The sequence below is a fragment of the Sus scrofa genome, chromosome 17, assembly GCF_000003025.6.
Source record: "Sus scrofa isolate TJ Tabasco breed Duroc chromosome 17, Sscrofa11.1, whole genome shotgun sequence".
In the NCBI taxonomy this organism is placed as follows: domain Eukaryota; kingdom Metazoa; phylum Chordata; class Mammalia; order Artiodactyla; family Suidae; genus Sus; species Sus scrofa.
Genome location: NC_010459.5, coordinates 16,197,731 through 16,207,905, shown reverse-complemented (window position 1 = coordinate 16,207,905; position 10,175 = coordinate 16,197,731). Strand labels below are relative to the sequence as shown.

At 37.1% G+C, this 10,175-nt stretch overlaps 1 long non-coding RNA gene across 1 annotated transcript; it reads right to left on the bottom strand.

The window, feature by feature from the left end:
* On the bottom strand, positions 1,023–9,213 carry LOC102164072. Its single transcript, XR_308647.2, has 3 exons — positions 9,082–9,213; positions 5,393–5,552; positions 1,023–2,365 (listed from the first exon to the last, which is right to left on the bottom strand). It is a non-coding gene; the product is annotated as an uncharacterized LOC102164072 (long non-coding RNA).

Here is a 10,175-nt window from a genome sequence, read left to right as displayed (position 1 = left end):
AGACTTGTTAACCTGCTGTTGGTCTGAACTCTGGTTTAGAATAAGGGTGATAGAAGTTAGAAATTTAGCTCTTGGTTGCCATAGGAAATGTCTTTACGTTAAAACAAATGGAGCTAATAGAAGCCACCCTAAATGGGGCTAATAAAATTTACCTATTAAAAACAGGACATTAGGAGCTCCCACTGTGTTGCAATGGGATTGATGATATCTCTGGAGCCCTGAAATATAAGTTCAAACCCTGTCCCAACACAGTGGGTTAAGGATCTGGCCTTTCTACAGCTGCACTATACGTTGCAACTGCGGGAATGTGATCCCTGGCCTGGGAACTCCATATGCCATGGGGCTTCCAAAAAAGAAGAAAAAAAATGGGGCATTAAATGAGAAAATGTAGTTATTGAAAATAATGGAGGGATTCAAATATTAATGTCTCATATCTATCTATATTCATATATACACACACACACATATATATGCATATATATATTCATGTATCTACTGGAGATTGTAGATTGTCAACCAATGTTAATTTACTTGACTAAGCACTGCCATTCAATGTGCCTTTCTGGGAGAAATTCTAGTAAAATTTCTTGAGTTGGACATTCCGGGTTTGAGTGTGATGTGACATTGAGTAATTATATTTAATCTCACTGGTTTTAGTCTTCTCATTTGTAAGATGAGAAGAGTAATAGTTCTTACCTCATGGAGTTATTGAGAGGAAAATATGAGCCAATATTTAGAACAGTAATTGATACATAGCAAGGAGTCAACAAATAATAGTTATCTTGTTTTCATAGTCCCCTAAAAGATTATCCAGGTTTTTTTTTTTCTGATTGTTGGTTTTTGCTTTTTAGGGCTGCATCTTTGGCATATGGAGGTTCCCAGGCGAGGGGTCGAATCAGAGCTACAGCTGCCAGCCTACACCACAGCCACAGCAATGGGTGATCCAAACTGTGTCTGCGACCTACGCCACAGCGCATGGCAAAGCTGGATCCTTAACCCACTGAGCAAGCCCAGGGATCAAACCCACGTCCTCATGGATACTAGTAGGGTTCATTACCACTGAGCCACAGCAGGAAATCCAGATTATTCAGTTTGCCTTTCAGTTTCAGATAAAAAGGGGAAGGAGAAATCCTGTGTGTTTGTAAGCAGAACTAAGAGTAATTTAAAGAAAATCTCATAATATGTCTAAAATGATGAACATTTTCTAAATTCTAAAACTTAAAACAAATTCTAAATTAAGTTCCTTAGTCTAGTTGTGACCTTCAGTCTTTAAGTTTTCAGATAAGACAACCAAAGAACTGGCTGCAGTAAATAGAGATTTTGGAAGATGTCATCTATCTATTAATAACATAAAGTTGAGAGCATAGATTTATTTTACATTATTTTCATGTGATATTACTTGTCAACGACCTGAGCTGAATTTAGACTGGCATTCTTGAAAAGAAAGACTCCCTTTACAAATCTCTTAAGCTCTAATGCAGTCATTTTAATTCACAACAGGCTAGAACCTTGTATAATTGTTCTCAGCTCAATACAATCTTTAACAGCTTTTGATTTACATATTGAGCAGCTGTTTTGAATAAGAAGTTGTCCATCATGGATCCTTTTGTCATCTGTCCAAGGAATGTGTTTATAAATGGTTCCAATTAGAGTAATGAAGGATTCATATGAGAACAATGATCAATAGCCAACCTTAGGAACAATATAAGTCAAAGACAGATGTAAACTGTGACAGGGCATAACAGTGTCAAGTTATCTATGGGGAATGTGTACAACTGCTTCTGGAAAACAAATGGAAATTTTCAAGTCTTTGACTATTGGACAGAGTTTGATTCCATGACACAGAAGCATTCAGATTCTGTGTTAAATAAATCATTGACCCACACATGACTGAGACTATACAGATTAATGTGAACAACAGCACCCAGGGAAAAGGCAGTTCAAAGAGGCTAGCCAGATCAGGTCTGTACTGTGATTATGGACTGTACCCCCCATTTGCCTCTAGGAACAGATGTCCGTTGCTATAAGAATGAGCCACGTTGATAGCGAAGTTTCTGTGCAAACAGATTTTAGACTATGTCAGACACATCTGGTCAAGGGCTTTGTAATAGCTTTATTTATTTCTTGCCTGAACTGGAACGTCAGAAGCATGCACTCCATGTTAAGCCAAGAGTTCCCTTTGTTCCACACAGCGGCCACAGCTGGAACTTTTTGTTGGTTGACACAGCCAGATCTTCTGTAGAGACCATTATATTCTTTGGCGTATTTCAGTGAGTTTGCATCTTTTAATCCACCTCAGCAAGCAGTGGGGAGTTTGTGAGGGCCACAAGCAGAACATTCTATTAAAACGAGGTTGGGACACCAGCTGGGAATGCAAAATTGATAGCATTGAGTGGCCTGCTACCAAGTTGGCCTTGGTGAGGTGAGCTCTTTGCCACAGCCCTATTCGCTTACATCATTTAGGAAAAAAGCATCAAAACAGAAGTCGCTTCTCATTCTTATGTGTTGAGGTTGCTCATAGATTACTCTCTCTAGCCAAAAAGAAAAGAGCAAAAGACTATAAGATCTGTGTGTGATGCACAGTTTAATGATGATTACTAGAAAAAACATCTGTCCTACAAAAACTGAAGAAGAGGAGACCAGTTTTAAAACTAGAATCTGCTTAGATTTCTAATATAATAAAGGCTGTTTTTTCCTTTTTAACCACGTCAATTGAAAGCCCTATTTCAATGCTGAATGCCTTGAGGAGTCATAAGTCAGAGGGAGGTGGGAGGAGGGCTGAAAAACATAAGTAGATATTCACAAATGTGCACCTAGTATAGTATTTAAACACATGCTGAATTGATTGTATCTGGCCTGGTTCAGATAAGTTCATTTCCTGCTTTTAGTTTTCAGGAATACACTGTCTCCAACATGACGGTACTCAATTCAGCCCAGGACCACCTACCCTCGTTTTGCTTTTGCTTTGTCCTTCCTGCTGACATTGAGGAGGGAAGCTGCTCTAGCCTTTCTAATTGGCAAGCCAGTGACATCCTCATGGGTTCCTCTTCTTAGTAAACCCCTTAAGCAGGTGTTAATTTGCAATTTTTTGGCATAATATGTGTATAGATTATACCTCTGACAAAAACTGAACTCCAGCACCCTCTCCTGTAAGCTTCTCTACCAAAAGTGTCTGTTAGGGGAAAAAAATCTCCTCCAGGGTCTACTCCAGCCCCATGAGAGATTTTGAATGACTAAGAAACCTCCAAACATAATGTCCGTTCATGATGTTGCTGGAGCATCTTTCTGTGAAGCAGATGCATAAAGAACTATACATCACTGTGAACGTGCACATGTGTTTAACACTCTAATATAAATAAAACTATAAAACTCCATTCTAGGATAGGGAACAACATAGAAGGACGATGCTCTGTAATCCAAAACAAGAAGCACCGCGGAGGGAAACCTAGATGCAAGGGACCAAGGTGGGTATGTATGTCCCAAAGACTAGAATATGCATAATAAAGGAGCGCTGAACTTTTAACACTAGAAGGTAAATTTGATCTTATAATAAGCAACATGTGGAGAGGTCACACATTCTAAAAATATAAAATCTATATAAAATCTATATTTTTATCCCAATTTGGGTACACAGTTGAATAAGTGTGAAAAGTGAACATCAGTTTATTCAACTGTCAGATTGGACTAAGCATCTTGCAGACTTGCTTCTAGGGTTGTGTCATTGTATTCTAATGTTTAGAAGCAAATTACTCAAGGGAAGGGGATACCAGGAGAGAAGAATCTTTGAGGACCATCTTAAAGGCCACCTATTACAGTGGCAGTGGTCAGGTGGAAAAGTCACAGGAAGTGGAGTCAGATGTTCTTGATTTCTACTTCCTGGTCCATTACTTCCTAGCTACTTGACCTTATGTAAACTGAGTATCTCACTGTGTTACAGTTTTCTCATTTGCAAATTGGGATAATATTACCTCTTTATTACAAGTCCTACTAAATTAATCTCATTTCTTTTTCTAAGTATAAATATTTATACTTAATATTGGTAAATATCATTGGTAAATATTTTTATTTTTTATCTCAAAAAAATTTTTTTGGTCTTTTTTTTTTTTAGGGCCACACCCACAGCATATGTTAAGTTCCCAGGCTAGGGGTCTAATTGGAGCTGTAGCTGCCGGCCTATACCACAGCCACAGCAATGCCAGATCCAAGCCTGGTCTGTGACCTACACCACAGCTTACGGCAATGCCAGATCCTTAAGCCACTGAGCTAGGCCAGGAATTGAACCCGTGTGATCATGTATACTAGTTGGGATCATTACCAATGAGCCAAAGAGAAGGACTCAAAATTTTTATTTCTGAATTTTTTTTCAAAAAGGTATTTGACCAGGAATTCCTTGACTTCTTTGAAGACAAAAAACCAAAGATTTGAGTCTGTCTAACAAAACAGGGTCCACTTGAAAAGAAAATTTCAATGCAATTACAAAAAGATACATTCCTATTTCTTTGTCATTCACAAAGTTGATAAACTTCTTGAATAAAGGCATTAAGTGATTAAATTATTAAGTTTATGCATGACACAAAAATAGAAGAACAGCTAATTATCTGGATGACATATTCAAGACAAAATTATGTTAACAGATAGGAGTGATATGCTCAGCTTAATAAGTTACTGCTTTAACAAAGACAAAAGTTAAATTTCCCCCATTTAAGGTCAGTTAGAATTGAAAATTCAACAGGCCTTGTGTTATGGCATCTTTGTAAAATAGTTCGGTATTTTCATAACATTTTTACCTTGGTTAGCTTAGAATTGACTATGCTGGCACCTCCGTTTAGAGCTTTCTAAACCGAAGTTCATGTTCTTTCTCCCATAGTCACTCCCCTCTGCTTGCCTTCTAAGACCTTCAAGGATGTTACTTCATATCTCTAAGACTTATGATATGAATTATAGCCATAGCAACAGATAGCCGTTTCAACTTAAATTTGAATTTGTTCAAATTAAATTAAACTAAAATTTAGTTTCTCAGACACATGCACCAGGTTTCAAGTAATCAATAGCAACATGTGGCTAGTGGTTCATGTTGGCTAGCACAGATATCACTGTGTCACTGTAGAAAGTTCTGCTGAACACCACTGATGTAGAGAAGAGCATATCAGTGAGCCCACTGATATGGTGCCATTTGGGAAATCTGCTAGCATACTCAGTTTTCACAGTGATTGCACAGGACAATCTACTACAATAGAGAATTTTTATATTTCCTCTTATTTTTTCATTATCCTGTAAAGTATTTAAATAGACAAAAAAACTATTTGTAATTATCTAAATATAGATCTAAACTTTGTAAAATATAAAGCAAAATTATTTTTAATACATACTCCCTTCCTTGGAATGCACTCACCATGTGAATCCAGTTGCTTTGTAAATTCACTTTGAAAGTTACATCATGAATGGAAACACAGCTCAGGCTGTTTGAGTAGCCAATAAAAGGGCATTCTGTTGTTTTCACTGATTATATCCAAAATCCCAGGAAGAATATATAAGTCAGATATTTGAAGACTCTGATATATAAAAAACAGCAGGCATTTTAGAAAGAAGGCTATAAAGTATACAAAACTAGGAGATGAATTTACTATTTTCTTCCTTTCAATTTTCCTTCCCACTGTTTAGCTATAGAAGACAAATCAAACTCAAAGAAAGAAGGAAGGAAACAATATCTAAAAAGTACTAAAATTAGTGAAATTGAAAAACAAACAAATGAAAAAGCAGAAAAAAAATTTTAAATTAAAAGGTAGATCTTTAGAAAAATAAAATAAATGAACTCTCACCAATGAGGAGAGAGAGAACAGGAGAGAGGAGGGAGATTGAACATAAATTACTAATAAATTAGTAGTAAAACAGGAGGTATCACTACAGATACCCCATAGACTTCAAAAGAACAAGAGGAATACTTTGAAAAAATTCTATATTCATAAATTTGAAAGCTTAGATGAAATAAATAATTCCTCAAAACACAAAAATATTCAAAACTCACTTAAGATGAAATAGATAATATGTGTAGTTTTACTACCATTAAAGATATTTATTTAATCCATTATTTTAAAACCCAGACTAGTGAACTCTTTAAAAATGTTAGGAATAATAACAATTTTATTACTTTTCTAGAAAATAGAAGATTAGGGAACTCTTCTGAACAAATTTTATGAGGCCAGCATGATCCTAATACCAAAATCAGATAAAGATAATTCAAGAATATCGTATACCTGGAGTTCCCATTGTGGTTCAGTGTATTAAAAACCTGACATAGTGTCCCTGAGAATGCAGGTTTGATCCCTGGCCTCACTCAGTGGGTTAAGGATCTGGTGTTGCCATAAGCTGCAGCAAAGTTCACAGATGGAGCTTAGATCTGGTGTTGTCATGACTATGGTATAGGCCTGCAACTTAAGTCCAATTTGACCCCTAGCCTTGGAATTACCATATGCCATGGGTATAGCCATAAAAAAAAGTAATAATAATAATATACAATAATATCCTCCATGAAGATATACACAAAAGCCCTCAATGAAATATTAGAAAATCCAATCTGGTAATATATTAAAAATGGTATAATAAGAATAAAGTACCACCACCCAGTGGGATTTATTCCAGACATGTAATGTTTAATATTAAAAAAATGTGATAATGTAACCCACCATATAACAATCTAAAGAAGGATATTTCTCACTGTATGCCTTTGCACATGTTCATTTCTGTCTAAATCATCTTCACCAATCTTTATTTGGCTTATTCTTAAATTTCCAATTTAGAAATGTCTCCTCTTCACTATTCCCACTTCCTCCCCAACAGTATTCTTCTCTCTTTACAATAATGGTTAAAATCTCAGATAAATCCCTGCCACTTCACTATTGACCGCAATTGTCCTTTTAACTGGCTGTCTCCTTTCCTAGATTAAAGATATTTTAGGACACATTTCCCAGTTGGATTTGAGAGAGCGATAATTGAGGGCAGATGAAACTATAGCAAAGGTATTCTGCTCCAGAAAAAGAGGAAAGTGGTGCTTGTAAAAGCATTTCGAGGTAATTGTCCCAAAGAAAGAGATAGCTCTATCGAAATTAATATCAGCCTATATTTTTCTTCAGGGTTTGGGTTATAGTTATAAGTAATTCAGCATGAACTTCATACCTGCCTGTAAGTAAACCAGATTCTGAAAATGGAATGTTAAGTCAGTGTTTCACTCTTAATCAGTGAAAGATGTTCCCTAACTTGAGGGGAAATTATATCAGTCAAGTTGAGGGGTACCTGCCTGGACACAGACAACAGGAAAGGATCCAGGAGTCAGACTGGATCTCAAGTTTTATAAACAGCCTGATAATGAGACCACTAATGTATTAATTTGATCTTAGATTATGTAAAGAACAGTATGTCAGACAAGACTGGAAGTAACAGTTCAGCTTTTCACCACAGTGATCAGGTTCTTATCAGCATTATTAAGACTCATTTTTATTCTTGCACCTACAAAGGATTTAGGAGAATTTTTTTTTTGATGTATTAGGTAAGCTTATATAAATGATCAAAGTTACTCAGACAGATATTTCTGAGAAATAAACCAGTTCAAAAATTAGTGCAGCCCATCAGGACAGGAAATGGTTTTTTGAGTCAGTGGAAGATTACAGACCTGCTTTTCTCAAGCTTAGCAGAGAAAAGGATGTTCTTAAAGGAAACAAATAATGACAGCTTGATTTTAGGGAAAAATTGACAATGAACACTCGGAGGGAGGCAGAGGATATGAATTTTCTCTTCACGGATATTTAATTAGGAGTGAACTGAATGGCTCTGAAGATTTCCTCTAGATCTAGATTTCTAATGGAGATGAAATTTTTTAAAACACAAATTGATCTCTGCATCTGAAAATGTTCACAGTTCTTTATTACTGTTTATTCCTTAATTCAGGCCGTATGTACTACCACTTCTGGCAGGCCTTTCAGCTTCTCCCTCCCACCCTCTCCCTTCTCCCTCGTAGTAGAATGAGTACTGTCTCCAATCTCTCCCTCGAGTCTCTTCCTCCAAACTTGCCCATGTATCATAAAACTTCTGTTTTTCTCCCTGAAGAGGTAGAATCTCTTTCCCCTCATTTTGGTTCTCAGTGTGTCCATGTGATTTGTTTTGTCCAATAGGACGTTAGCAGATTGATGTTTATAGAGGATTACAAAGCAGCATGTGTGTTTCTGCTTCTTTTCCTGCCCTTATACAAATGTCATGAGAACATGCCTGAGCTAGTCTATGAGAGGATGAGAAGTGTGGAGCAAAACTGCATCATCCATTACACTCTAGCCAAGTGCATACTGGATGGGTTAATATCCAGCCAACACCCAGGCATATAAGTCAGACCAGCCAAGATCAACAGGGCCACTTAACCATCATGCTAGTGGCTAAGCAAGCTTGGAAGGAAACCTTGTTAATTTGGTGTTATTTCCCTTCTCTCTTTCTCCCTGATGAGAAATTTTTTTTTTTTTTTTTGTAATTGACTGCTCTCACAGCATGCAAAAGTTCCCAGGCCAGGGACTGAACTCAAGTCACAGTGACAATTCAAGCCACAGCAGTGACAATTCCAGATCCTGATGAGCTACCAGGGAACTCCAAGAAATCTTATTTACTGGATGGTTTGTGTTGTGTCAATGTAGAATATTTATCTGGCAAGTTGAAGGCCTTTCCTCTATTGGCATCTTCTGTAATGTACTTTATCACACTCTACTTTGGACATCAAATTCTATTCATGGTGGAGTTCCCATTGTGGCTTGGCCAAAACGAATCTGACTTGTACCCATGAGGATGCAGTTTCAATCCCTGGCCTTGCTCAGTCGGTTAAGGATCTGGCATTGCCATGAGCTGTGGTGTAGGTTGCAGATGTGGCTTAGATATGGTGTTGCTGTGGCTGTGGTGTAGGCTGGCAGCTATAGCTCTGATTTGACCCTAGCCTAGGAACTGCCACATGCCACAAGTGTAGCCCTAAAAAGATAAAAAAAATTCTATTCATGGTGCTTTTTGCGCCAAGATGTCCTCAACTTCAAGAAGTCATGCAAATCTCTTTACCTTCTCTTTGTTCACATTAGACTTCTTTAGATCCACTGGCATGCATCTTCTGGCATGAGAAATGTGTGTATCTTTCCCCACACCTCTCTGAGACATCAGGAGACTAGAGTGTGAGAACAAGAACAACTTAGTTGCATATTACCTGCACCTATCTTGCTCTCATCTCTACTTTATAGATAGCACTGACATAGAGGATATTTGGTTGTACCTTATAACTGGCAGAATTTATAAACAATAAGTGCTGAAAACAAAACAAATATGAACTTCATTAAGGGAATCCCCCAGGCAAATATGACTCAAATATCCACTAAAAACAGAAAGTTTAAAACTCTTATATTTCACAAAGGACTCACCCATTTGTCCCCCTCTCCTAAACCCTCTGGAAGTGAGTTTGACTTCTGGGAAGAGGATGTTTAAGCAATATTACAAAAGCCTTGTGTTAATTTTCACTGTCAGAAGCAAACCTAGGTAGAACTCCTAAATTTGAGGATATCGCGGTTGACAAACACCTCAATCAAGACAACATGCTAAATGAACTATGGAGTAACCGAAAGGAACTACATTATAAGAAAATAGACATATGTAGGAAAAAAGTTTTCACTCAATCAATAAGCCATAATCACTCATAACCCCAGTCAGGATCCCCCATTCAGAGACAACTCAAAAGTTGAGGTAACCCAACTTCACTATCCAGGCTTTAAACTCAGGACTAAGGATAGATCAAAAAGAGTCCCCGATACGGTATGCAGGTAGTCAAAAAGGTCTAGCTGTATACTTTATTTTTGAAAGTTAAAGGTTCAGAGAGAGATTTCCATATCAAAAATGATGTGTTAGCCAGAGATCTGGCAGAAAAGAGATTGTTGCAATCCCTATAGTTAGCTAGTCTATAACTGCTTATACATGCAACTTAAGATATGAAAGCTGCCTTTGTCCTATACTCATTCTGTTTTGCTTGTCCTATGCTAGTATATTGGCTGGTTGGGATATTTTACTAATGCAGTGACCCAAGTTTTCATTCCTGTGAGATCTGAATCTTGGATCACCACAATTTTCCATTGATTAGGGTTATTTTTCAAAGAAAATATTAAAGGTGC